The following is a 27,812-nucleotide window of genomic DNA, read 5'->3' on the forward strand; positions in this document are numbered from 1 at the left end:
TATATCATCACCATGCCTTGCACGTTTCAATTATAGCACTTATCATCTTATGTTGGGAATGGCTAATTCATTTTTGTTATTTCTAGCTCTACTTACAGGCCCTGGCAAACAGCAGATGCTGAATAACTGTGGCATTAAAGAGTGAATGGCAAAGACTAGGCTGAAAGTTTTAAAATCAGTGTTGACTGAGAAACTAAACACGGAAATGGCAAGGGCTAAATGCCAGGCAGTGCGGGCCTAGAAGGAATGAAAATGACCACTAACAGCACAGAATCCCCCTGAAGGGATCACCTGTCCCATTTTCTCACGTCGCTTTTTTGGCCTCTCCTGACACCCCAATTTCCCGCTCACTAACTCAATTCTCTTCCCTTTCTGAGGACAGGTCAGGCAGGTATCCCAGTTCAGCTGCTCTGATTGGTCCGCGATGATTTCATTGTTAGGGAACATCCGGGCTTTTCCCCTCCCCGTAACACGTCCCCCAGAGCCCTGCCTTCCTAGTTTCCCTCTCTCGCGTGCGCCCCACCCGCTGGCTGAGGCAAAACAACCGCCTCCCGCCAGACCGCTTCTTGTCCTCGCTTGCGCCATCCCTTCCTGTCTCTGCGCCAAGAGAGGCGTTTATAACTTCCAATGAGGGCTTAGCCGACTTTGTTAGCCAATCAGCAGCCAATCCCCTGCAATTCCGGGTGGGCCTAGGCATCCACACCTATAACTGGACAGCCCGTTGGCTCCTTTATGATGCTTGTTTTGTGCAAGGCTTACAGGTCGAAAATAAAGGAGCACGGTCCTTGTAAAACGGGAAGGATCCGCACAGACTTTGGGTTTGACTGCTTTCGAAGACTAGCCAATCGCTTTTCGGATACTTCCCCGCCTTTTGCGCTTTCATTTAAAAAAAGCCGGTGTGACGGACTTGGAAATTGGTTCAGTGACGGACACATAGAGAAAGCCAATGACTGAGGGTTCGGGCCATCCTTTGGGCCAATAAGAAAAGAGAATCTCTAGGGTTTGGACTTTGCGAGGCGGAGCGCAGGTGGGTGTTATTTGATTGACGGCGGTCTCTACTTATGGCTGATAGGGCGGGTTGGTCCCTGACGTCCGGACAGTATAGCAGAGGCGGGGCTGAATGAAGTAAATGGTAATAAAGGGTTGGGTCTCGCTCAGTGGGCGGTGTTTGATGGATAGTTGACCTTGCCAATTGAAGGTGGTCATTGATGCCCAATGGAAAGCTAGGAACTCAAAGGCGGGGCATTGTGGGCGGGGAAAACTCCGTACGGAGGTACAGTGGCAGCCGGAGTGGGAGATTGGCCGGTGATTGACGACCCGCTCAGCAAACCGAGTACAGTGAGAGGCCGCGCGGCGTCCCAATGGGTGGGATCTGGGGGCGGGGCTCGTCGAGGGGCGGGGAAGGACGGGGTTCAGGGAGGGGGTTGCAGAAGGAGCTGAGCGGCTGCTGCTCAATGGCGGAAAAGCCGCCGGTGCTCTGACCGCCTCTTCCCCCTAGCAGTTGCGGGGGAGTTTCCTGCCGGCGCGGCTGGAGTCTCTGTTTCTCAAGGTTTGGTGGCTGGAAGATGCTCCAGAGAGACGAGGCTGAGGCGGAGGAGGTGGCGGCGGCCGAATCGGCAACGGCACTAGGGTGGAGAGAAGGCGGCAGCGGCGGCGGCGGCGGCGTGCGGGGCCCGACGGTGTAAACAGCCCGGAGGCGGCGGAGGCGGCGGCCGAGACCCCCAGGGGGAAGTAGCAGCCGAGGCAGGGTCGCGCCTCCGTTGGAAGCCTGGGCTGAGTGCAGTAGGGGTCTCTGCGGCGGCGTGAGCAGACGCCCTAGACCTCGCCTCACTCGCTTGCCCCAGGTAAGGCCGCTCGGCGCCCTGCTGTAGGGAAAACCGCTCGAGGGCACGGCCGAGACCCCGGACCGTTTTCGGGGTGCCGCGGTGCTGCGACCAGGGCCTCTGCCCGTCTAATCCTCGCCTTTTTCCTGTGCCGCGGAGCTGGGGGGAGCGGAACTCGGGCCTGGCTCCCGGGTAGGCCCCTTCCCCAGCCGCCGCCTCCGCGCTCGGCCGAGGCTGGGAGAGGCTTAGGGCAGAGAATTTTAGTTTGCTCCGATGCCTGGCAATTGCTTGCCTCTGTTCTCTGCTTCAGTCTGCGAGCATCTCTTTCACATGAAAACACTGGGGCTACCCTACCCCAGGCCTTAACTCATCCCTTCCTGGTGCTTGCCTATTTGGAAACACTACCTTTCCCATTTATTTCCTCATCTGCTTCTGCCCTACTTTGCGCTCCACTTCACTTCCTTGTTAAATCTTCTCTTTCGCTCTTCTGTCTCTGCGTCTCACCACCTTCTTCCCCCTCTTAGTGGCTTTAAATCGTTTCTCTTTCTCCTCTTAGCGGACTCCGGGCTTCTCTTTCCTGCCTTGCCCAGCAATCCTTTTCGGATGTCATTCTTTTTAACCAGTGAAGTTCTTAAATGAAATTTGCTATCGTCGGTACTCCCAAATCGACCAGAGGCCCATTAACAGTAGACTCGCCAGCTTTATGTGGCAGATCAGTTTTTTATTATTTAACTGAGCCTAACATACCTAAAAAACGATTGTATTGTTAAACGTAAATGTGAAAATCACCTGAAGTCATATTTAAAACGAATGTCACAGTGAGTGTTGAAAATAGTTATTTCATTTTTTGAGTTGCATGACCTCTTGTCAGATTTAGCAGAACTAGCACATTTGCCCATCTTATTTGGCAGAAATGCTTCTTAAGCGTTTGATAGTGGCCCAGATTCATCAGCATTCAAGTTGGCCTGAAAACAGCTTGAAAACTTGAAAAAGAATTCGACATACGAGCCACTAGGAAGCTGTTTTGATTAAGTCACAGCTAAAGACCTTTTAAAATAGGCTCCACATGTTTAATGTATCAAAATAAAGTTGGCAGGAGTCTTGTAAAAGGATTATTTAGGAATTTGAGTAGTCTTAGTGTTATAGCTATTTTGGGAAAAACATTCTTTTTCTGTTAACAAACGTTTACAACTCCTGTGATGTGAGAATTACTGAGGTTTACTGTGGGATTAACACAGGAACTCTTTATTTGAGCTACTGCATGGATGTAGAAATGGTAAATTGTTCAGAGTAGACAGTGTAAGTCAGTATGTTCTAAGGAGATGGAGAAACATGCCATCGACACTGAATGTTAATAGACATTTCATTTACTTTCTCTCTTGTGCAATAGCAAAGTTCCTATTGTTGGCCTACTTTTAAATAGAGCATTTCTAAGTAAATAGTGAGGCAAGGTATTCTAATTATTATAATAGTCTTTTCCAAGTGTACAGGCTTTTTTTCTTTTTTAAAATGTAGTTGAAATTATACTATTAAAATGATAATTTTTAAAAAATATTTTTGTAGGCCTCCTGAGTAGGCAGTGTGTTGTTTCAGTAGAAGTTTTAAAGTTTAGCATTTAGAACAGATTTTTCTTTTTAAATCAACAGATTTTCTTTCAAGGATAATCCTGATTTTTACTGAGCTTCTTACTCTCTCTCAATGTCGTTTTTGTGTTTTGTTTTGTTTTTTAATCGTTGTTTGTGTTTTCCCTTTTCCATCTTTATTTTTGCTCTCATAAAGTATTATCACAGTTTCTGTACTGATTCTTCATGTTGTTGCATTATCAGCATGGAGTAGTATTTTTATTTGGGTTTTCATAACCATTAGTTAAGATTTCTCCAGTTTCTAGTACATTCTTTTTTGGATTTGTTCACGTTATGATTATTCTCTTAAAAGTGACCAGCAGAGCTTTCAACACCTGTTTTCTTATACTGGGTGTCTGATTTCTATGAAGACTCCAGGAGTAGGCGAAAGCCTTTTCAGTTTATCTGACAGACAGGTCAGTAAATACTATTTTATGTAGTAATTCATATGTTATTAATTACAAAATTCCTTAAGATTACATCATCTGAAGGAATGGTGTAGTATCTAAATAGCTGTGCTTCTAAGAACACCTGATTCACAAGTTGACAAGGTCAGAAAAAGTGGCCCTTGTTGAAAATTTATTTTCCTATAATGGACATTTTTTTTACAGAGTCCCTCACTTTTCCTGTGAAATATGCCTTTCTTAGTTCACTGATTTTTAAGCAAAAATTAGTTGGGAAACCACTGATAAATCAGTTATAATGGTTACATTTTTTAAAAAATTCCACAATTTTAATAGCAAAGTTTATTAAAAGAATGCTTAGCTTAAAATATAAAATTACAATTAATGGTAAGAGAATTTGGGGGAATATGGTTATTTCTGGATTTTCAGTGAGTCTTTTTCACATTGTACTTGATTCTTTTTATTTTTTTTTCTTGAGTGAACTAATTTTAGAATTTGAATGGAAACAATCTGCTATTTATAGATTTAAAGTTTTATTGTATATAGAATGTATCATATATCATAGCAGAATTGTGGATTAAGAGAACTGATTAATTGGGGATATGAGGTAAGATTCCTACCAACTGGGTAACCTCTGGAATTAATAGCCTGGATTACTTCCCATCTCACTATCCTGCACTCATACTAAACAGTGAAGGTGAAATAGGGTAGATTTGGGGAATACTGGTTTTTGTATTAATAGTTTCTACTTGACTGTCACAAAATTTATAAAATGACAGAGCTCAACATGAGCTTCTAGCGGCTGGTCTAACAAGTATAGGTAAAAAGAGGGTGCTTGGGCTCCATAATCTGCCTTTGTTTTTCTTGGTGGTACTTGTTTACATCAAAACATTGATTTAAAATAAAATAACTTTTGGTCTTTTCGACTAATATAAGTATGCTAATATCTCTGATTAGTCATCTTGGAATGTTTTTTCAAATGAAACATTTCTAATGTGATTTAACTTCTTTGTGTAGATTTGACTTGAGTTACACTTTTCAGCATTCCATCTGTATTCCCCCACACCCACCAAAAAACCCCCCATCATTTAGACTAGCTTGAGATATTTGATCCAGTTGTTGAATCATTGTTACAAATAAAAGAAGTCTTTACTAAATTCTTGACAATGTTATGAAGTTTTCCAAAAGTGTAGTCTATATGCTGCATTTCTCAGACTATATAAAATTTTTGAGATTTAGTTTTTGGTATCATCTAGCAACCTAGGAAACAAATAACGTGTGATAACTCATACCTTTTTTTTTTTTAAGTTTTCATTTAAATTTCAGATTTTTATTTCTCCCCTTCAGTTTAATGTTAATAGCAGACATAAGTATTTTACTCTAAATTATGATAGGTCATGCATGACACGGAGGAGTTCTCAAGTAAATATTTTTCTTTTTATTTTATTACAACTAACTTATGACGACATCTGCAGTATCTTATTCTTTGGCATAACATATACCTTTTATAATTATACCCTTTGCAATAACTTACTTAACTTTAAGAACCCAGTAGCTTAGCAATCAGGTGTAGTATTTCAACTTGTTCATATATTTAGAAATTTAACATGGTTTATAACATTTAAAGCACAGTTCACCAGTATAAAGCTCTTATGACTTAGCTAAATAGTTTAATATTCATTTGCTAATAAGGAAATGGATTCAAATTTTTTCTTTTGGAGTATGTTGAAATACCAAGATTATATTTATTGGCTTTAGATTGATTTGTTTCTTAAAAAATTAAAGATCTTAAAATTTAGAAACAACACTAGTTGGCAAACTTGTTTTGCATCCTTTTGAACCAAAGAAGACCCCTATATCATGGTCTGCATGATATTTAGAGGAGAGACAAACATTGGCAGACTTCTATTGGATATTAAGGAACTTTTCTTACTCTTAGAGATGGGACCAGTTATATGTAGGGAGGATAAAACCTTTCGCTAGTATTGCCGTGCTTTTATCTGTGTAGAATGTTCTCCACTTCAAAATAGGTTATGAATGAAAAGTGCATTTACATGTTAGAAACATGAAAAACCTTTTCCTTCATGGAAAACTATTTTATATTGTGGTTATGTTATCAGGTATAATCAGATTTGTAGTATAAGGAAAAAAAACCCTGATCCTTTTGTAGTTCATAAGGGTGATGATGATTGGGTTGGGTGTTCATGCTGTTTTGTGAGATGTGCCTCCTTTAGGCCTTCTATGATAGGGCACGTTACCTGGCTGATGTAAAAAAACAAAAAGAAGGAAAAAACCCCAAGTGAATAGATTTCATTTGATAGGTCGTGCATACAGTAATCCCCCCATATCCACAGTTCTGCTTTCCGTGGTTTCAATTACTAGCGGTCATATTAAAAGGAAAATATTAAAATATTATAATCATATTAAATGGAAAATTCCAGATATAATTCATCAATTTTAACTTGCACACCATTCTGAGTAGCATGATGAAATCTAGAGCCATTTTCTGGTATGTAAATCATCCCTTTGTCCAGTGGATCCATCTCAGTTCATCTCATCACATAGGCATTGTATCATCTCATGTCATCATAAGGAGTGAACACAGTACAATAAGATATTTTGAGAGAGCCCACACTCACATAACTTTTAATACAGTATATTATTATAATTGTTCTGTTTTGTTGTTAATATTTTACTGTATCTAATTTATACGTTAAACTTTATCATGGGTATGTATATATAAAGGAAACATAGTGTATATAGCGGTTGGTGGCTTCAAGCATCCCCTAGGGGTGTTGGAACGGATTCTCCTCTGATCATGGGAGACGACTGCTACTCTGTGTACCTGAGGAGAAGCAGGTTAGATAAAGGGTATATGATTTGAAGTTCTGAAGGATTTATAAGCACTTTAAAGCTTGAGAGTAATGTCACTGATTCTTAGATCTAATTTCCTTTTATTTTCTTGATGTAAGTATGTGTAAGTGCACTCTGCACATTGAAAAAGGATAGTTAATAGATGTTCTTAGGAGTAGGAGAATCTAGAAGGGTCTATATTGCTCATGGGTGCCTAACCTATCTCGGCAGAGTTGCTTTTCCCCTCTTCTGATGAAAGTGGTAAACGTGGAGTTAATGAACTGGCCTTATCCGTTGAACACTGATGACCCTTCTTAGTCCTTTACAAAGAGGAAATAATTAACACAAAGGAACTCTAAATGAAGACTGACTGTATGGGAGATCAAGTTTAGTTACTGAGAGGCTTCCTGTTACTTTTACTTACTCCAGGCTACCAACCCATTGAGAAGTACAGAATTCGGTCTAGTTTAATGGTGTTTAGTCCGGAGGTAATTCCCCCACCCCCAATCATTATTCTTAACATTCACTGAGTGCCTTCTAATACACAAGGCACTATTCTAGGGTGGAGACTGAACAGAACAGACAACATTCATTCCTGCCCTCATAGATTTTCCATTCTGATAACAAACACTCTTCCTCAGTTTACATTACAACGTTCCCTTTGTGGATGGCTTAAATTATGATCGGAAAATTTGGGATGTATGGTGTTTCCTACTGTGCTTAAAAGCTGTGATTAGAGCTTCACTGTTTTTAACAAAAGGGAGGGAAGAAGAGTTTTTCTATAACTGGACAAAAACTGGGATGTGAAAAGAGGAAGTAGGAAGGGGAAAATGTACCTAAGATTAAAAATGAACGAAGATAGAAAAGAGATCCCTACATTAGGCATGAGGAAAGCTGGGGGCTTCAGGCGTTTCCATTTACTGTCCAACCTTAGGTAGATGAGTTCCTGGATAGGAGAATGGGAGAAAAGGTTGGGATAATGGGATCAGGGTGAACAGGACTTTAAGTATGGCTTAAATAACTTGGGGCGTACCTCTAAAATTTATGTTGTCATGTTTGTTTGGAAGAGACGCTGTTTCTGTTCTTTGTGAGTTGTGTATACCTGAAAGATTAGTGATTGACCAATAGCTACTTCTGTTTTCACAGTTCTGTTGAAGATAACTGGTAGAGCCAATCTCTTAGCCTGTTGTGCTCAAATTGGTGTGTATTTGTTACTGGTCCCCTTAATAGCTGTGGTGTATTACTTGAAGTTGTGCCTTTAGTTTTCCTAGATTGTAAATGTCTGCATGAGGATGTCCTATTGTAGTTAGCTTTGAAGCAGGGGCTTAGTTTTCTACTTTCTGTTCTATAGTTTTCCTAGTGACGGTCCAGTTTGGTAACGATGTCTCCTCCTGAGTTTACACAAACGTTGCACACTTAACAATAAGTGTGAGAAATCTTTGATCTTTGTTTTTAATGCATTTTTTTGCTTTCATTTGTGTCATTGAGTCAGTGTCATGTGATCTTACTTGCTGCAATGAATTGATTTTTTTTTATTTTAAAGCAAATCAACTTGTGTTTATTTCAAAGTTCCAATATAAAAATGAACACTAGTTCCATTCATGACCTAAGAGACCTCATTTACAGTACCTAAATAAGCCTTCAAATTACTAGTTTCACTTTTAATATATTTTTGTAACTGTATTTATCACTTTTATCAAAACGCTGATGTACAAAAGTACTTGAAATTTTGAATATATTAAATTTAGTACTGTAACTCAGACCAGGTTCATTAAGCTGTTAACATTTGGACATCTTTGAGGGCCGATATTTTAGATTAAAAAACAACACAAAACAACCTTACTTGATTTCTCAAATTATCTCTTATAACTGGTTTGTTTATATAATTCAGAATTTTGTCAAAGCTTTGGTGGTTTTAGGTCCTAAATGTAAGGAAACTGAGTTTAATTTCTAATCAACCATTCTGGAGTGTTTTTGAGTCAAAATGTGAAAGTGAAATGATAACTTGATACGTAATGGTTTTCCGTTCTACTCTCCCATTTTGTGTGTTTGTTTTATCAAATCTAACTCCAGTTTGGAAGGATTAGTGATGATTTAGATTTAAATTGCATTATTGCTCTTACCCTATGTCTTGAGTCTTTTTTACAGTGACAGGTTTGTATTTTTATTTCGGGTTATTTGCTGTTCTCTTGTGCTTTTGGTTTGTGTTGCCTTTTTTTTTCCCCCTGTCTTTGTTTACTTAATTTTTATTTAAGCACAGGGTGGCCGTCAGTTCTGGAAACACAGGTGCATGTACAATAAATGGTTTATTGATGTTATAGTCCAAAATATGTTAAAGTACATGTATGTTTTCAGACTTTATGACCACCTTATAGAATGGAATTCATGTAGGTGGGTTTTTTTGTTCCGGTATATATTGCATGGCCAAATTATGTAGTCAAGTACAGTCATATGCTACATAACATTTTGGTCAACAACAAACTACGTATATATGATGGTAGTCCCATAAGGTTATAATGGATTATAAGTAAAAAGTTTGTTTGCGATGTTGAAAGAAAAGGCTGGACCTGAGTACATGTTGAATTTACTGCTAGCTCTGGGTGGTTTAAATAGACCAGGAGGCTCAGCCTGCTATCCACCTGTCTGAGGCTAGGAGTTGCTTAGCAATGTTTATTTGTGTATGTTTATAAGTGTATGTTAAGTGTAAGAAGCCTTTATATTTGGAGTGGGTTGTTTGTGGATAACGCTCCAAAAGGAGGCTGGTGATTGGAAGCACTGACTCTAGACTCAGACTACTTGGATTTGAATCCTTGTTCTACCTCTCCATAGATGATAACTTAAGTTACGTAATGTTTCTGAAATTCAGTTTTATCATTTGTAAAGTGAGGATGATAATATACTTCATAAAATTGTTGAGTTGATATATAATCCATGTAAAAGCATCACCATAGAGCCTGGCACATTGTAATCAGTAACATTTGAGTGCTTTCTATTGCTGTAACTACCATTAATACTGTTTACAACTACTACTACTAAATGACATGACATGGTAAGTTGAAAGTACCTAAACGAGGAGGCAGAAGACCCTGTTTAAGGTCCCCATTGAACCTTTTCATGATTCTGTGACTTTGTGAGTTATTTATTCTTTATAGGATTAGTAGCTTTAGTCTGTAATGCAGTATTTTACCTAGTCCAGAGGGCTGGCCCGTATATCTTGAGGTCCTTTTGACTCTAAAATTAAGAGTTCTCTTCTAAGATTCTCGTTTTCTACCAGAGTACAACTTCATAGGGGCAACAATTGTGTTTTTTAGCTGTTTGTTCATGTATCTATATTGTATTCTATAAATAGTTGCTGAATAAATTTTCCCATAGAAACAGTGTCTTTTAGGGAGAGGAGACTAGGGGGCAGAAAGGGGGGAAAGAGATTCACATTTCTTCATAAGAACTTGGTGCTTAATTTGTTAAAGGTATGAACACATTTTTTATTCAATTTTTATTTAGTAAATATTGTCTGCTTGCACTAGGCACTTGGGGGAACAAGGATTATTTGAGTCTTCCTTGGGGGGTCGGGGTGTAAGAAAGAGTAAAACGTATATAAATATACAAGGTAAAAAGTTAAATGTGATAAAAAATTATAAGTATATGTTGTATATTAAGAATTTTCCTAAAATGTATGAAAATGGAATGGCAGTATAATTAGAGTAGCTTATAATTTTTGGCTTGTTCTCACTTTTAGAAATCAGATGCTTAAAAGGAGAAACATTAGGGTCATGAACTTGAGAATTTCTTTTGGGTTGATTTTGATATGTAACCTTGAGAACTTTTAGGGAGACTTAGGACTAATTTAATATTTGTGGAGGAGAATGATGAATAAAATTTAAGAAGCTAAATTAAATCTCATTGCATTTTTGCCTTTTATGAAAAATTTTAATCCTGTAGAACATTGTAACAGTATAGAGTACTACTTATCTACCCACCACCTAAGTCAACAGTATTTTATATTTTTGCCATATTTGCTTCATCTACATAACCTTTGCTGAACTACTTAAAAATAAATTATAGACATGATCATGTCATTTTCACTCATAAATACTCCTAAGTATGAGGCTAAAAAAATGATATTTTTCTCTATGCCTATAATGTTATCTTTCATTACGCAGTTATCTAATCCCAGAAGTCATGGATCCCTAATTTATTTACAATTGGGCCAAAAATGTCTTGTGTAGCTTTCCCTCCTCCATACCAAGGTCCAGTGAAGGATCATACATCACGTTGCATTTGCTGTTGCATCTCAATTCTCTTTTAAATTAAACACCCACTTAAAAAAGTAATACTCTTTTTGAAGAGATCAATTATCTTGTAAAATCCTATGTCAGAATTTGATTGTTTCTTTGAGGTCTTATTTAAAAACTTATTCCTTTGCCTTCTGTAAGTTAAGTTACAGCTAAAGACTGCGTTAAATTCAGGTTGCAGTTTGGCCAGGATACTTCATAGGTGCTGCTACTTCATATGATACCACAGCAGGAGGCACAACATGCCTGATTGTCATACTATTAGTGGTGCTGTTTGATCATTGGGTTAAGGTGGTGATCGCTAGATGTCGCGTCGCATGGACCAGGAACATTTTTGTAATTACCGGGTTATTTGTGTGGCATGTTTTATTACTGTGCAAATCCATTTTCCTTCAGACTTTCACTTAATGGATTTATTGATTTCTTTTTTAAAGATGAATCTAGACAGGGTCACCATACTGTGGCTTACTGGCCAAATTTGGCCTGCTGTTTATTTTTGTAAATAAAGTTTTATTGAAACACAGCCATGCTGTTTTGTTTATATATTGTCTGACTGCTTTCCCACTACTATGGCAGGATTGAGTAGTTCCGACAAACAGTATGGCCCAGCAAAGCTCCAACTATATACTGTTTTTTGATTCTTTAAAGAAAAACTTTTCTGACTCTTGATCTAGGATGTATGTATTGTTCCCCTTTTCTCATTGTAGCGGTACTAGTGATATAAAATTGGTGTTTATATAGTTGGTGTTTATATTACCATGTTTCCCTGAAAATAAGGTGTAGCCGGACAATCAGCTCTAATGCATCTTTTGGAGCAAAAATTAATATAAGACTTGGTCTTATATAGACTTGGTATTATATTATAAAGACCCAGTCTTATATAGACTTGGTATTATATTATGTTATACCCGGTCTTATGGTAAAATAAGACCGGGTCTTATATTAATTTTTGCTCCAAAAGGTGCATTAGAGCTGATTGTCCAGCTAGGTCTTATTTTCGGGGAAACACAGTATATGTGGCTTCTCCTATACCCTTATGGTTTTCAAGGTATAACTGCTTTTAACATGGTTAAAATTGTGAAGATTTTGCTTATGTCCCCCAAACCATAAAGTATTCCCAGTTAGTGCTATACATGATACACAAAAATCATATGTTAAAAACATAGCAATATTTCAGTTGTAAAAAGTGTTACAAAGAATAATGAACACCAAAGTACCCACTACCCAGCTTAGTTTAGGGTATAGTACCTTGCCAGTATAGTTGAAGCCCTTCTATATGTTAAATAATCTTCCCAGATTCTGTCTTTTCTTTCCCATTATGCTGAATTTTGTGCCTACCCTCATATATATGATCTCCATGTATGTCTGAATAGCATATAGTACTGTTTAAGAGATTTTATAGTTTTTGTACGTGATCATATATGGAATGTCTTTTTACACAATATGCTTTTTTCAATTAACATTTTTATGAAGTTCTTGTTGCTCTAGTTCTTTTTTAGAATAGTATTATATATGTATTGCTTAGTATTTCATTGTATGATTATAACACATTTTGTCTAGTCTCTTTGAATGGACATTTGGATTGTTTTCGTAATTATAAACAATGGTGTTAAAACATCATTTATATGTCTTTTTGTATATGTATGACAGTTTCTCCATAGCACATACTAAGGCGTATAATTGCTGAATTGTAGACTATTCTCATCTTACAACATACTAGATATTTCCAAAAGTCTCTCCAAAGTGGCTGTACCAATTTGTGCTTCCACCAGTGGTACGTAAAAGTTTCTGTTGCTCTCTATCCAGTATCATTGCTGTCCTATAAAAGTATGTCTACCATATATGTAAAATTTTTCTAGTAGCCACATTAACAAGTTAATTTTAATAATATATTGTATTTAATCTAGTATATCAAAAAATTTTTCAATATGTAAACAAAAATTGAGATCTTCCTGCATTTTTCTGTTAAGTCTTTGAAATATAGTATATATTTTATACTTAACAGTAAATCTTACCTTGAATTAGCCACATTTGAAATTCTTATTAGCCACATGTGGCTAGTAAGCAGCTACTATATCAGATAGCACAGCTGTATATCCTTGTCCACATTTGGTATTGAAAATCTTTTTTCCCTTCAATCTAATGCAAGAGAAATGTCGTTTCATCGTGACTTTAATTTTGTATTTTCCTATTATTAGTAAGAGTGAACAGTCTCATCTTTATTGGACATTCAGATTTCTTCTTTTGTGTATTTGCTACTTTTCGAGCCTATTTTTTATTTTCTTGTTTGTTTCTTTTCTTGACAAAATCTTACAGGCATTAATGTGTATTTCCTTTAGAATACTGGTGTTTTTGTTAATTATTTTTAATGATTAATTAAATGCTGTGTCTATAAAATGACACATTAAACATTTTAACCTAAAGGTAGTTTTAAATTAACTCCAAAGATATTTGGATTGAAGTGAATGCTTGCAAGAATAGTACTTGAATGATACTATGGGGGTGAAGGTGGAGCGGACAAGGTCATTAGTTTATACTTAAGGTAGACAATCCTTTGCATATATTTCTTTTTCTCCATACATTCCTCCTTTTGCTCAGCTTAGTCTTCCTCCTTCTTTTCTTAACTCTGAGCCCAAGGACCCCTAGGAAGAGCGAGGCTGATGGATTGTGGCCTAAAGCCAAAGAGGTTCTCAAAAAGCACTGTGTGAGTGGGGAGTTGGGAATGCTTTATGCAGAACACCTGGACAAACCAAGTGATGAATTCATTACTGTGCCCTCGTCTATATAAATGGGTGTAAGTGGCTCGGTGCTTTAAACGTGGAACACCGAAAGTAAAATTGTTGGAAATTAATAACTGCTTGTACTTAGCAGGAAATGGTACAGTAGTTTATGGTGGAGGTTAATCAGTGTTCCAGCAGATTTTTAGTTCTCTGCCAGTTTAGTTTTTTGTGTATGTGAATGTTGGAATGGCTGACTAGGATATCCTTTCTTGAAGGAGTATATTTTTAATGTGTATTTTACTCAGTACCTGCTAGGTGCCAAGGTCACAAGTTAGTAGGGTAGGAGGGAATACGGAAGGCAAAAATGTTAAAGGGAATATGGATAGTGGTGTACGAGTGGTGAGCGGGTGGGATGAGGGGGTGGGGCTGGCATCACGGAGCAGGTATGATTTCGTAGGCACCTGGCACGATTTGGTTAGCTCAATTAAAGAAGGTAGGACAAACGGACCGTGTGGTGGGAATGAGCGTGATGTGCTTATCGTGCTTGAAGCCTCGCCAGGGCAGATCAGAGGAGGGTTCAGACTGGTGTTTTGTACTTAATGTCACTTCGGGGGTAGGAAGTCACTACATTCTTTGGGACAGTGAAGGTATGTTTTAGGGAAATTAAGCTGGTCGTAATCTTCAGGGTAGATTGAAGGAAGAGGAGTTGAAGTCTGTCTGGGAGACCAACTAGGAGGCCATTAGATAATCCAGACAACAGTAGAAGGTGCTCAAGATTATGATAGAAGACAAGAGAGGCACCTAAAAGGGGAGATTTGATGGATCATAGTAACTGGTGTATAGTGGTTGGATTTATATATAAAAAAAGGATTTATGGTTTCTAGTCTGAGTTACTAGAAGAGAGATTATGAATAGGTAGACTAATGGTAGTTAATATAAATAGATTGGGATATGAAGGTAGTTTGGCTGCAGAGATGAAGAGTTTGGTTATGTTTGTTTGAAGAGATACGAGAATGGCCAAATTTAATGATTAAAATCTAGACTAAAATCTAATTTGAGAAGTCAGTATAGAAGAGATAGCTGAAGCAGTGGTTTTGGATCAGAGGGCAGATGCTGTGTGTTGGGTTGAAGGCTAATCACTGTTTTAAGGGGTCCACTTCCCTCTTGAATTTAGGAGGCTGAAGGAAAAAGGCAGTGTGAATGCTGAGTGTGTTGATTGTGAGTGTTTTCAAATTCAGCAGCAGTGTAGAGTTTCAACAAGAGAGGAGTTATCAAGTGTGAAGTACTACAAAGTACCTTATCTTGAGAAGCCTCCTTTTTAGGGCCAGACTGATGTAGGAACTAATTCTATCAAGCAGAAGCTAATTCTCCCAAGCAAGCCATGTGTGTTTGAGTTGTTTTGTCCGAATAGTGGTGATTTTTGTACTGATAAGGTCATATATTATATCATGATGAACACTCAATGTGTAAAACATTCTAAATATGTTGGCCATACTATGGCCACACCCCAGGGGAAATTCACTGGTTAATATTAGGATTATAACTATACATGAGAGCCATGTTCTGTTCCACTTCACTACTTGTCATAAACAGCACTAAAATGATTAGGCAGTCACACTACAAATAAAATTTCCTCTGAAAGCTTCATGAAACCTTTGCTATCAGGTATTTTTCTTAATTTGCTTTTTATAATGTGGAGTGGTTTACTTAGGAGGGAGGAAAAGACAGAATAATTGGAAGTAAACTCATATAGCCCTGAACTTATTTGATTGTCATAGCTGATTGAAAAACTGTTGGGATTAGGAAGAGCAGTTATTTTTATTCCTGGGCTGCTTTGCTGAAGTTACAAAGGTGATCTCTGAAAATGTTTGAAATCAATCTTGTAGTAAAACAATCAAGCATAACGTCATGACAAAGTCCACAGTACCTTTAGCCCTTGTTTAATCATCCAGGTAGTCAAATACAGATAGGACATGAACTCCCTCTGATTTCAGTAAGGGCCGAAAAAATTAGTGTTATGGTCAAGGGAAAAATTCTTTTACCTTAGAATATTAAGCTTTTAATGGGCGTGAGCAGGCAGCTGGTGATAATCTTTACCCAGGCCTAACCTACTTTTTTTAGGCTTTGCCTCCGTCTTCCAAATCTATGAGGACTCAATTTTTTTTGCTTTGTGGCTTTTTTTAGCCTTTTAATTGTTTTTATTACTCAGGCAAGCTTATTTTTTGTATTTAGCTTTCTGATTCTTGCTTGTTGTGCCTTCAACACTTTCACAACGATTTTCTGCTCCTCCATAAGGAAAGCACGCTTGATCCTGTCATGGACACACTTAGCACATATGGATCCACCGTAGGCCCTGCTGATGTGTTTTTTCATTTTAGACAACCTTTAGAGCTTTAGGTCTCACTGCACGAACTCCATGAAGTCAGCCTGGGCACACACCACATGCAGATTTTGGTGCTTTCCCATCCTTCTTGGTTTAAAGGGAAACCATCGTATTACCGGGTGGTGGGACAGTCTAGTTTCCTTAGAGGCTGGACTGTAGGACAGCGTCTGACGGCATGTCTAAAGCTGGACCATTCTGAATGCCTGTAGACACCATCCTGGAAGGGGAGGGCTCCAAAGTTTTTAAAAGCCATGGAAGCAATAAAAAGGAACAAACTGATAATAAACACAACATAGATGGATCTCAGAAACATTACACTAAGTGAAAGCAGCCAGAAACAAAGGAGTACATACCATACGATTCTATTTGCATAAACTTCTAGAAAAGGCAGCACTAATCTACTGACAGCACGTCAGTGGTTGCCTAAGTCTAGAACTGAGGGGATGATTGACTTCCGAGGGGCATGAAGGAACTTGTTTGAGTGATAGAAATGTTTTGTATCTTTGTTGGGGTGGTGGTTACACAAGTATATATATATATATATATATATATATATATATATATATATATATATATAATCAGAACTCATCCAACTACACATAAAATGGGTACATTTTATTATATGTAAAACAATAACGGGGGGTCTTCAGCAATAGGGGCAAGTTGGACAGCAGAATGGAATTTTATGAATTGGACTCTAATCTGAAGTTTTCGTAGTGAATTGGCCTTTTTTCACAGTAAGGCTCTCTAACACTGTTGATACCCCTTGGTATGTCTAATGGAGTTATATGTAACAGTAATTCAGATAAATGCAGTGATTTTACTACATTTGAAATATAAGCAAATGTATATGTATAATATATGTATGTATATAACATATATATATAAACATCAACTAAAATGTTCTGATAATGTCTCATTAAATAAGGTTGTTTTTTGGTTTGCTGGTTTCAGAAACCACTGAAGGGATTTCAGGAATGAAAAAGCTATTGAAGAATATTTAAATATAGTTGAGCCTAGCTGGAAAAACTTGAGAGGGCAAGATGCCATCCATAGGATAATCATTCTCTAAACATCAGATATTTTTTCATCTGTCAACTTAATATGGATAGTTGATCCTGGACATAAATTATAATTTTTCTGTTTGAATACATCTCATTTTATTTATGTATTAGGCTGGCTGTGATAGACTAAAGAATGCTTTATGGATTATAATGGTAATGGTATTTCTGACGCACTTACTTTATGCCAGGCACTGACCTATGCACTTAACCTGTACTATCTCGTTCATTTACTGCTACAACTCTGTGATACAGGTGCTCTTTTAGAAATAATTAGGTCAGGGTCACACAGTAAGTGGTTGAGTTGACATTTGAATTCAAGTTTATTTTGTCCTAAAGTCCATACCTTTTTCTTTTTAATGCAAAAAGGAAGCCCTGAGAGGGAGATTGTTGATTTAAAAGAGATGATGCGACTTGGGGTTTCTGTAGATTCTGTGACCCATGCTAAATGGATCTTCGATACCCAAGAATCTGGCATTTCTAGCTTTTGACAGCCCATGATGGCTGAGGGTGCTTCATGGACCTGAGCGAATGGTCCCGATAGTCATTGTGAATGAGGTTTCTGCCATTACCAAGGTCATTCCTCCAACGTTCTAGTTCTTTGCCCTCAGGAGATCCTTTCTTTCTCTTTCTCATCTTCACTTCTACCATCCTTATGTCTTTGTCTCACATCAGGTTCCTCTGGAAGGCCTCATGGGAAAAATATTCCCTTAATTCTTGCATGTTCATCAGAGTTTGTGTATACTGTTATACTTGAAAGACAGTTTTGCTGGAAGTAAAATCTGTGGTAATGTTTTCATTTCTTGCATATCTTAAATGTCTTTGTTTTCTGGCATTGAGCATTGCTTTCAAAGTTTGATGACAATCTGATATAGCCTGGATGCATATTCTTCACAGTTCACATATGCATATAGTCTAATTTTTACAACACGCTACACATACCCAAACAATGATGGGTTTTTGTTTTTCTCAGAAAATTTGCAGCTAACGTGAAATGCCACTGTCAACAGAGTTATTTCCATTTTATGACCTACCTTTCCCTTACCGAAGGGCTAGGGGAGGAATTAAGAAGTGGTACTGTTGCCTCAAATTTGAAATTTCTAGCTATGCTTTTGAGTTAGAACATCTAAATTATTCTTATATCTGGTAAACCTTATTCATCATAAATTCATTTCACAAAATCTGTGACTTGATTTGTTTTCATCATCTAATCTAGACCTACAGTTTTCATTCTTTGAGGGATTCTTAAAACTGCCCAGCATATGCCCATCAGTAACATCTCTTTATTACTGGAGCTGGCTGTGGTCAATGCCCAGATATCTAACTGTTGTAATAAAAACAGTTAAGAGTATCAATTTAACAATTATTCAGACTCTTTTGAACTTTTTCTCTTATTTTAAACTAGTACTGATGCTGCAGTACACCAAAGGTGATTTGGAAGAAGAGAGAACTTTTAATTTAATACTGAAAGCATTAAGAATTTGATGGAGGAATGAGAGCCAAATGTTCTGGTTCTCTGAGTTTGGTGAAGGGGGAGTGTGTACTTCCTTTGCTTCTCAGTCAAGCAGAGACTAGTGTTTAGGATTTGATGCAGATATTTGTGAAAGAATATGGCTCTGGATTGGCAGTAGTACTATGTGACTTTTTAAGCATCATTTCAAGCATGAGCTGAGTATGGATTTTATTTTACTATCATTAATTTCAGCGACACAATAGTGAAAGCTGTTAATCTAGGCGTTGTTCTAGTAACAGGCTGGTGGTCAAGACTACTTGGCTACATCATAGAAACATTTCTTGATAACCCTTAGGAAAATATGTGGCCTCAATTAAAATTTGAAAATAAAAAGAGGCACTGTTCTAAGCATTTCATGTGTATGAGCTTTTTTAAGTACAACGCTCTGAGGTAGAGATTATTCTCCACATTTCATGACAGCTGAGGCTCAGAAAGATTAAGTAACTTGACCAAGATCACTTAGAATGTAGGAGATAAATGCATATCCGTATAGCTTGGCTTTAGAGTTCTTGCTTTTAACTGTAAATAAAATAGAGTGCATTGAAGAAATACATTATATTAAGAGGTAATAGCTTGGCATTTTCCAGACTTGAAGAAACCTGGATCATCTGATTCAGAAAGGTCATCGATTCTCAACTTCAAAGTAAAGTGTTTAAAAGTTTAGGGTGCTTAGTCAGGAATCTAGGGCTACAGTTCACAACATGAAATTTAATCAAATTGTATGTTGTTTCTGCCCCCACGTTTTTCCTGCTGTTGAATTACAGATTTTTAGTATTCTGGCTAGTTTAAAGATAACATACCAGTACTTCTGTTATGAATGGTATAATTACTATTTATTATCAGCAGGCATGTTTCCTTTAAATTTGTTTTGCCTTAGGTTTTTTTTCATTTCTAAATACCATTTTATTACCTTTACAACTGACTTTTTTTTAATTCAGAGAAACATGCTTCATGTTTTATAATAGAAAGCCATAAGAAAATAAGTTTAGTTTAACTTTAGTTTGCTAATCTATTGAGTAGTCTATACAGCTTAGTAAAGATACTTTTATATTTAACAATTTTTAAAAATCAAAGTAATACATGCACAGTTTAAAATAAAACAAATTTTATAGAGGGCTAATGAGGAAAATAAATATAGCTTTCCAGAAACAACACTTTTTGGTAATATGTGTGGGATCTTCTGGTAATTACTTGCATTATCTTTAAAATGTTTATACAACTATTTCATGATTTTTTTTTAGTTAGATATTATCATTTGCTTTTCTGCTATGGAACTTGAGTAAAAGGCACTTTCTATCATCTAGTTTTGCTGATGAGAAGTCCTATGCCATTTAGATTCCTGTTTTTGTGTAGCTGACTTTCTCGCCCCAGTCTTATCACCAAAAGCCTTTTTTTAATAAAGTTTTTAATTGTGGATAAAATACATAAAATTTGCCGTCTTAACCATTTTTTAAACGTAAGTAGTATTAAGCATATTCACATTGTCGTACAGCAGATTCCAGAACTTTTTCATCTTGCAAAACCGAAACTACACTCATTAAACAACAACTCCTCTTTACCTCCTTCCTTCAGCCCCAGTAACCACCATTCTACTTTGTTTCTAAGAATTTGACAACTTTAGATACCTCTTATACATGGAACCATGCAACAGTTGTCTTTTTGTGATCAGCTTATTTCACTTGGCATTACGTTCTCCATTTCCTTCTTTTTTAAGGCTGATTAATAACGCGTTGTATGTACATACCACACTGTGTTGATTCGTTCATCCTTCAGTGGACACTTGAGTTGCTCCCTCCTCCTGGCTGTTGTGAATAACGCTGCTCAGACCAGGGATGTGCGAATATGTCTTCCAGACCTTCCTTTCAGTTTTTTTGGATGTGGACCCAGAGTGGGATTGCTGGATCATAGGGTAGTTGTAGTTTTAATTTTTTGAGGAATCACCATGTTGTCCCCAAAAGCTGAGTTCTGAACTTGACTAGAAGTCTCTTCCACTTCTGATTTGCTACTTGCATAGTCTAACCTGCGGGTTTAAACCATTCTGTTTTTTTGTTTTTTAACGATTTTATTGGGGAAGGGAACAGGACTTTAAGGGGCACAGGACTTTATTGGGGAACAGTGTGTACTTCCAGGCATTTTTTTCCAAGTCAAGTTGTTGTCCTTTCAATCTTGGTTGTGGAGGGTGCCATTCAGCTTCAAGTTGTTGTCCTTTCAGTCTTAGTTGTGGAGGGTGCAGCTCAGCTCCAGGTCCAGTTGCCGTTGCTAGTTGCAGGGGGCGCAGCCCACCATCCCTTGCGGGAGTGGAACCGGCAACCTTAGGGTTGAGAGGGTGCGCTCCAACCAACTGAGCCATCTGGGAGCTCAGTGGCAGTTCAGCTCAAGGTGCCGTGTTCAATCTTAGTTGCAAGGGGCACTGCCCACCATCCCTTGCGGGACTCGAGGAATTGAACTGACAACCTTGTGGTTGAGAGCCCACTGGCCCATGTAGGAATCGAACCGGCAGCCTTCGGAGTTAGGAGCATGGAGCTCCAACCACCTGCGCCACCGGGCTGGCCCTAAACCATTCTGTTTTGTTGGTTAATCTAATCACCATGCCCCCGTCTGCCTTATGCCTTCCAAAGATTTTTGATATCTCCCCTCACTGCTCCCTCCTAAGTTTTCATTGTTGTTTGTTTTATATTTTTAAAAAAATTACTAACATTTTGATGGTGTATTGAAAGGGAAGAGCGATAAATGGTTGTGTTCCATCTGTTTTGAACTAGAAAATCCTTTTTCACATGGGTTAATATATCAATATGAATGATTATTTTCCTTATAAATTTATTTCACTAAAAATTGACATACCATAGGGCATTTGTTTGTGTACAGATGGTTATTTTGGCAATAGTATAGATAAATTTAAATGTATTGGATTTTGAGAAAACACTGAAACTTTAAATCTCATGCCTCGTTTCTTGTAGCACTTTTGAAGCTTTTCTCTCCTTTGCTTGGTCCCATTTTTACACACTTTTTCCCCTTTTTCTTTTGAAAATAATTTTAAAGATCTCTCAATTTAGTGGGCAGATAAATTTAAATGAGTTGATCTTTTATTTGTGTTAGACCAGGCGTCTGTTAAAACAGAAGTGACATTTATTTTGGCTAAACAGTTTCTGTTCTGCATATGTGTTTACATAGCTTTTTCACACTCCATAAATTGAACAGAACAAGTAATTATATTTTTGGATTGGCTAAATTTTACTGTAATATTTATAAAGGAAATGGGTATTAGTGACCATTATATAGTAAGGGAAATGTGTTGGAATGAAATTTTACTGAGACATGAATTTTATATCAGTGTATGCAACTTTTTTAACAGAATGAAAATTTAAGTTGATTCTTGACAGAAGGATACTTGTTGCCTGTCATCACAATTTAATGGACACCAGCTTTCGCTATGTTCACTTCAAACTGCTCTCAAAAGGAAAATGCTAACAGTTTTAGCTAAATATTGTCACTCCATCTCTTCTGTCTTCTTCCCTACAATTAATTTATTATCAGGTTGGTCTTGATAGTTTTTGTTTTTATACTACTCTAGCATGCTTTTAATACTTTTCCTATATGTTCACACATCTAAACTAATCTATTTTGTAAAATTTGTGATTTTATATAAATAGCATCACAACTTTTCCAGCTAGTTTTGAGATTTATTCATGGTGATACATTTAGGTGTAATCCATACTTTTAAATGCTGTACAGTGTTACATTACATCAGCATCACTGTGTGTGTTTCTCCTGGTGGGTAGTTGAGATTTCTCTATGGTGGATATTATATAACCTGACAATGAAATTACGTGCATCTTTACCAGATAATTACGCTGAGATTTCTTGTGCTGTTCTGGTTCCTGATTCTCTTAAGTGTGACCTGTTCTTTTTGCCCCCTCTGGGAATTTTCAGGGTTTTTATCTTACCAATGTTTTGAAATTTCAGTTACCTCTTTTTGTTGTGGTGGTTCTACTTTCATCAGTTTTGCTAGGCACTTTCAATCTCAACACTTATGTTTAGTGCTGGGAAATTTTTCTGAATCATTACTTTGATAAATTTCTTCTCTTTGCTTCTCTTGTTCCTTCTGGAATATCTGTTAGTTAGATGTCGTACTCTAGACTGATCCTAAAACTTTCTTAGTCTTATTCTCTCCCATTTTGAGTATATCTGTCTATCTATCTATCTATTTATTGGAGGGTTGGGGAGAGTTCCACTTTTTTGGCTGTTCTTTTTTCCCACTTGTTTTTGTAACCTTTTATTTAAAAATGTCTGTCCTCATTTAGTTTATAAGAGCACTTTTTTTTCTCTAAAAAAAAATGTTTATAACATCTCGTTCTTGTTTCATGAACACGATACTATTATTTGTCTTGAAGACTTTTTTTCTGCACTGTCTTTTCTTTCTGGTTTGTTTTTTGTTTCTTTTGATTAATTCTGTTTTTCATGTTGTATGTTTTCCTTCAATGTCTGGGTATCTTTGGCTGTCGAATTATTCATGTTTAAGTTTGGAAGACTTGTGTGAACGGGCAGGTACTTTCATTTGGTAGGCCTCCCTGTAAGTGACCTGACTGTTTTATTGAGTGTTCCTTGTATGTAAGTAATCTGAAAGTACTTGCTCTGGTACTACTGAATTTCCTCAGAGAGCAGTAAAACTGTTGCCTGCCTGAGGTTTATAAGATTCCTGAAACCTGAGTTGGGAATGAAGGCTGAGGGTTTCAGCATTCATTATGCAAATTTATAGTGTAAATCTCTGGCTTTCAGTAAGGTTTCTTAATTAAATCTGCTGTCAAATCCAGAGCCTTTGTAGTTTAGCCTTTTCAAAGTAAACCTCCAGCCTTTTGCCATGTGTGGTGGTTTTTAATACATGTCTGCAAATTCTTTTTTATCTGCCTCTGTGAGAGGTGGGGTCTATGTCCCCTCTCCTTGAATCTGAATAGGCCTTAGTGAATTGCTTATAACTAACAAAATGCAGCACCAGTGACAGCCAGAAAAGGCCAGGTAGTTTCTGCCTGTTCCCTTGGGACATTCCCTCTGGGGAAAGCCAGGTGCCATGTAAGAAGTCTGACTACCCTGAGGTAGTCAAACTGGAGAGACCACATACAGCACTCCCAGCTGAATGAAGGCCCAGAGGAAATCGAGCCAACAGCCCCCATCTACTGCCAATCATTAGATGCGTTTTCAGGTGAATATTCCCCAGCCAAAATCTGAGAAACTCCGTGGAGGAACTACCCAGTTGAGCCCTTACAATTAATGAGCCTGTATTGATGCCTTATTATTAACTAAAGCCCATATTTCCTCAGGTTTTGTTCGTTTCTACTTAGTCTCTTTTTCTAAGATCTTACTTAGGTTATACTACACTTACATTAAATTATCATGTCTGCTTAGGCCCCTCATGGCTGTGGGAGTTGCCCGGACTTTCCTTGTATTTTATGACCTTCACAATTTTGCGGAGTACTAGGTCAGGTACTTTATAGAATGTTTTTATTGGGATTTGGCTAATGCTTTCCTCATGATTAGACTGAGGTTATGGGGCTTGGGAAGAAGACTACAGAGATGAAGGGCAATTTCATCACGTGTATATCAAGAGAACATACTATGAACATGATTATGACTTGATTTTGACCTTGATTACCTGGCTGAGATGACGTGTGTCAGGTTTGTCCACTGTAAATTTACTCTTCCTGCGGGCCCCCTCCCCCGTCATTTTGTGCTCTTTGAAAAAGAAAATCACTATGCCCAGTCCACACTAAGGGGTGGGAAGTTACGGTTCAGGGGAATAGCTATTTGAATGTAGAGTATCGACATAAATTACTTGGAATTCTTCTGCAGTTGGGATGTGTCTGTTCTCTCTCATTTATTCATTCAATCATTTTTATTGGTGTGAACTCATGGATATTTATTGTATATTTTGAGTCATAATTCAATGCTACTTTATTTCGTTGCTCAGATTATTCCAACTTTGTCCATTAAATTGTTTGATCTACCATGGGCCAAGAGTGGCAAATTAATTCTTTTCTGTTTCTGGTTCTTTCCACTTGCATTACCTGTAGGTTTACTTATGTATTTTGGCGTTGTGTTATTTGGTTTATCACTAAAAATTTCTTTGTGGATTATATTTCTTTTAAACTGGATTTCCCCCCTGAATATGACCTAAATTTGCTGTTCATTTCTTGGCTGTGATTTCTTTTTTATTGCATTAGTTGCCCTTATCATTTTATCTTTTATATTCAACCTTTCTGGGTCTCCTTATGTGTGGGTAAGTTTTTAAAATGTAGCATGTAGATAGGTGGGTTTTGTTTTGTGTTCCAATTTGAGAATTCTTTTTTAAATAGGTGAGTTTATTTACTAACATCATTGTCTTAGTTCTGAATCATCTTAGTTTGTTTGCTTTTTCTTTTTAATGTTTGAAAATTTAAAATATTTTACTGTCTTTTGGGCATGTTTTTGAAGGGGATTTTTGTCCCATTCAATTCTTTTGGGAGACTTCGCTTTTTAGGCAGATGAGGAGAGTGCAGTTGACACAAAGCCTCTTGCTGCATTTGATTTTCAAATGTCTTCAGCTCAAAATTCTTACGCCACTGGATATAATTTGCATCCCTTCACATGTTTGAAAGAACAACAGTTTAGTTAGAGATAAAACAGTTGTGTCATGCTTTCCTTCCTAGAAGTATTTGACACAGCTCCCCTTCCTCCTTCATTCCATTTGGAAGACTGAAACTAGCCTGATTTATTTACTCTTCTCCTGCTTTATGTGGCTTTATTTAGGAGGGTGTGGAGGAGAATGAGGGATTGAATTCTCTTGGGATTCTTTATTTGCCTTTAAAATTGAATAGCCAGAATATATTGTGCTATTTTTTCCTTAATCTAAATTGTAAATATGTTTTCCCCAAATCTTAGTAGACATGTCTGTATAATATTTTATCCTGTAGGTAAGGTTTTATTAGCCTTAGCACTGTTGACATTTGAACCATTAATTCTTTGCTTCAGGGCTGGTCTGTGCATTGTAGACTATTTTACAGCCTTCCTGGCCTCTGCTAACTAGATGCCAGTAGCACCCCCTCCCATGCCAGTGTGACAATCCAAAATATCTCTAGACATTGGCAAATGTCCTTTGGGGGCCAAAATCTCCCCTCGTTGAGAACCACTGCTATAGATTTTTATTCCATTCCTCTATTGTTAGGAATGCAAGTTATTTTTATTCTCAGTATAAATTGCTCTGTAATGAACATCATTACATACGAAGGTTTTTCTGTTTTGATCTGTTGTTATGATGAGTTACATTATTGATTTCCAAATACATAACCATTCTTCTGTTATAGAGGATTTTAAAAAAATGTGCTGACAGATTCTATTTGCTTAATCTTTTAAAACAATAATACAATGCTTACGTACAATTTGAGTTATTTCTTTAAGATAACTTCTCAGAAATAGGATCCCTGGGTAAGTTTCTAATTATTATATAATCTTGGTATTTTTAGGGTACATCTAATCTACCCTAGCTTGACTCACAAAATCACTGGTGGAGAGAATTTCTGTAGCCAGTTTATAATCCTTGCAACACGTCGGTTGGTATGAAGTGTTCTACTCGACTGAGCTGTACCTGTTACTTTAATTCTTTTAATAAACTTTTAATTTTGAAGTAATTTTAGATTTACAGAAAAGTTACAAAGCTAGTACACAGTTCCCACATACTTCTTTAAACTGATTTTCTTACATTACTAGGTGTATTTGTCTAAACTAAGAAACCAACATTATTAGTATTCTGTTAACTAAACTCCAGACTCTTTGGATTTCACCAGTTTTTTTGTTAATTCCCTTTCTCTGTTCCAGGATCCAACCCACGTACCACATTACATCTAGGACTCTTGCCTTTTGAGTCCCCAAACATTTATATAACTTTTTTTTATTTTAAAAAGGAAGAAAAACATTTTTAAATGCAGTAACCACTTCAGCCTTGAGATGAAGAGTACCAGCTTGAGGCTGACCTGCTTGACTTGAATCCTGATTTGCCACCTAAGTTGTGTTGTCTGGGTCCACTAGGGATCTGTTTTCTCTGTTGGAAAATAAGAAGAGAGTAATGGTACTACTTTCCTAAATTGTTATTTGATGTAAATGATAATAGTGCACGTCAGTCTTTTAATATAAAGCCTGGTGTACAGCTCACAAAAAGTGAAGCATTATTATTTATGTTTCTATTACTTACTATTTATTTATATCATTAGTATATTACAATATACTAGTCTTCAGAACTTCTTTAGAGGAAAATCTTATCCATGTGCCTAAGGCTTCCCTGACACCCCCTCATCCTTTTGATAGGAAGCAGATGGGATGGACAGATTGTGCTGTTTCTAAGCAAGGCTCGCCAGTGTCCACGTGCCACCACCCTGCCCCAAACAGCGTGCCAACTGTAGGAAAGGGGGGCGTTTCACAGTTTCTGGATGTCCTTTGTGGAAATGTCACGATTTTCTTTGTCTAAAGATTTTTGGCTAAAGGTTTCTTTGAGAATTGTTTGCTTTTTTGATACTTGTTTTTCTAAACAGTAGAATTTAAATGAGTTAATGTTTGTGGAGCATTTAAGCATACTGCCTGCCATAGAATGAGCACTGTGGAAGGATTTGCTTGCCTCAACTAAGATAAACGCATGTTATAATCATTTGCTGTAATGAGCCCCTGGAGCAAAAATTAATTGAAATAATAAGAGGTGAGGGGACCATTAGCCCTCTCAGATTAGTCAGTCACGTAATTGTCCCTGAAGGGGCCTGGTTTCTGACCACACCTCTCTGCAGTCTGCTCCATCTGCTGCAGAGATGGATTCAAGCAGCTAAAAATTCTTACCGTTGGCCATAGGGCTGGTAAAAGTGCGAGTAATATCTGGCATTTGTAATTATGAGGGAATAAAGGGAGAATGAAATTGTTTAGGCATTTTTTTTCCCTACATGTCCTGCAATTTAAATTTCATTGCAATCAAAACTATCCAAGTGTGGTTTCTCAGGAAAGAGGTGGTCCTAATTTTGGCAGGACCTAAAGAGACAACATTAAATTAGGTTTTTAAAAATTCTGGTGATGGAAAATTTCAGATATACATAAAGGTAGAAATAGTATATATTGAGCCCTCAAGTACCTTAC

The 27,812-nt window shown here is 37.3% G+C and overlaps 1 protein-coding gene and 1 pseudogene across 4 annotated transcripts in view; both read left to right on the plus strand.

Moving 5' to 3' along the window:
- Positions 1–1,428: 1,428 nt before the first annotated feature.
- Positions 1,429–27,812, plus strand: part of PPM1B (protein phosphatase, Mg2+/Mn2+ dependent 1B) — a 63,368-nt gene continuing 36,984 nt past the window's right edge. For all 4 annotated transcript variants that reach the window (XM_074331936.1, XM_019748624.2, XM_019748623.2 and 1 more), the window contains exon 1: positions 1,429–1,844. The gene's annotated coding sequence lies outside the window, so the exon portion shown is untranslated. The remainder of the gene's footprint in view (positions 1,845–27,812) is intronic.
- On the plus strand, positions 6,008–6,117 carry LOC141571999 (small nucleolar RNA U13; annotated as a pseudogene).

Source organism: Rhinolophus sinicus, linkage group LG05 (assembly GCF_036562045.2).
Source record: "Rhinolophus sinicus isolate RSC01 linkage group LG05, ASM3656204v1, whole genome shotgun sequence".
NCBI classification, from domain to species: Eukaryota; Metazoa; Chordata; class Mammalia; order Chiroptera; family Rhinolophidae; genus Rhinolophus; species Rhinolophus sinicus.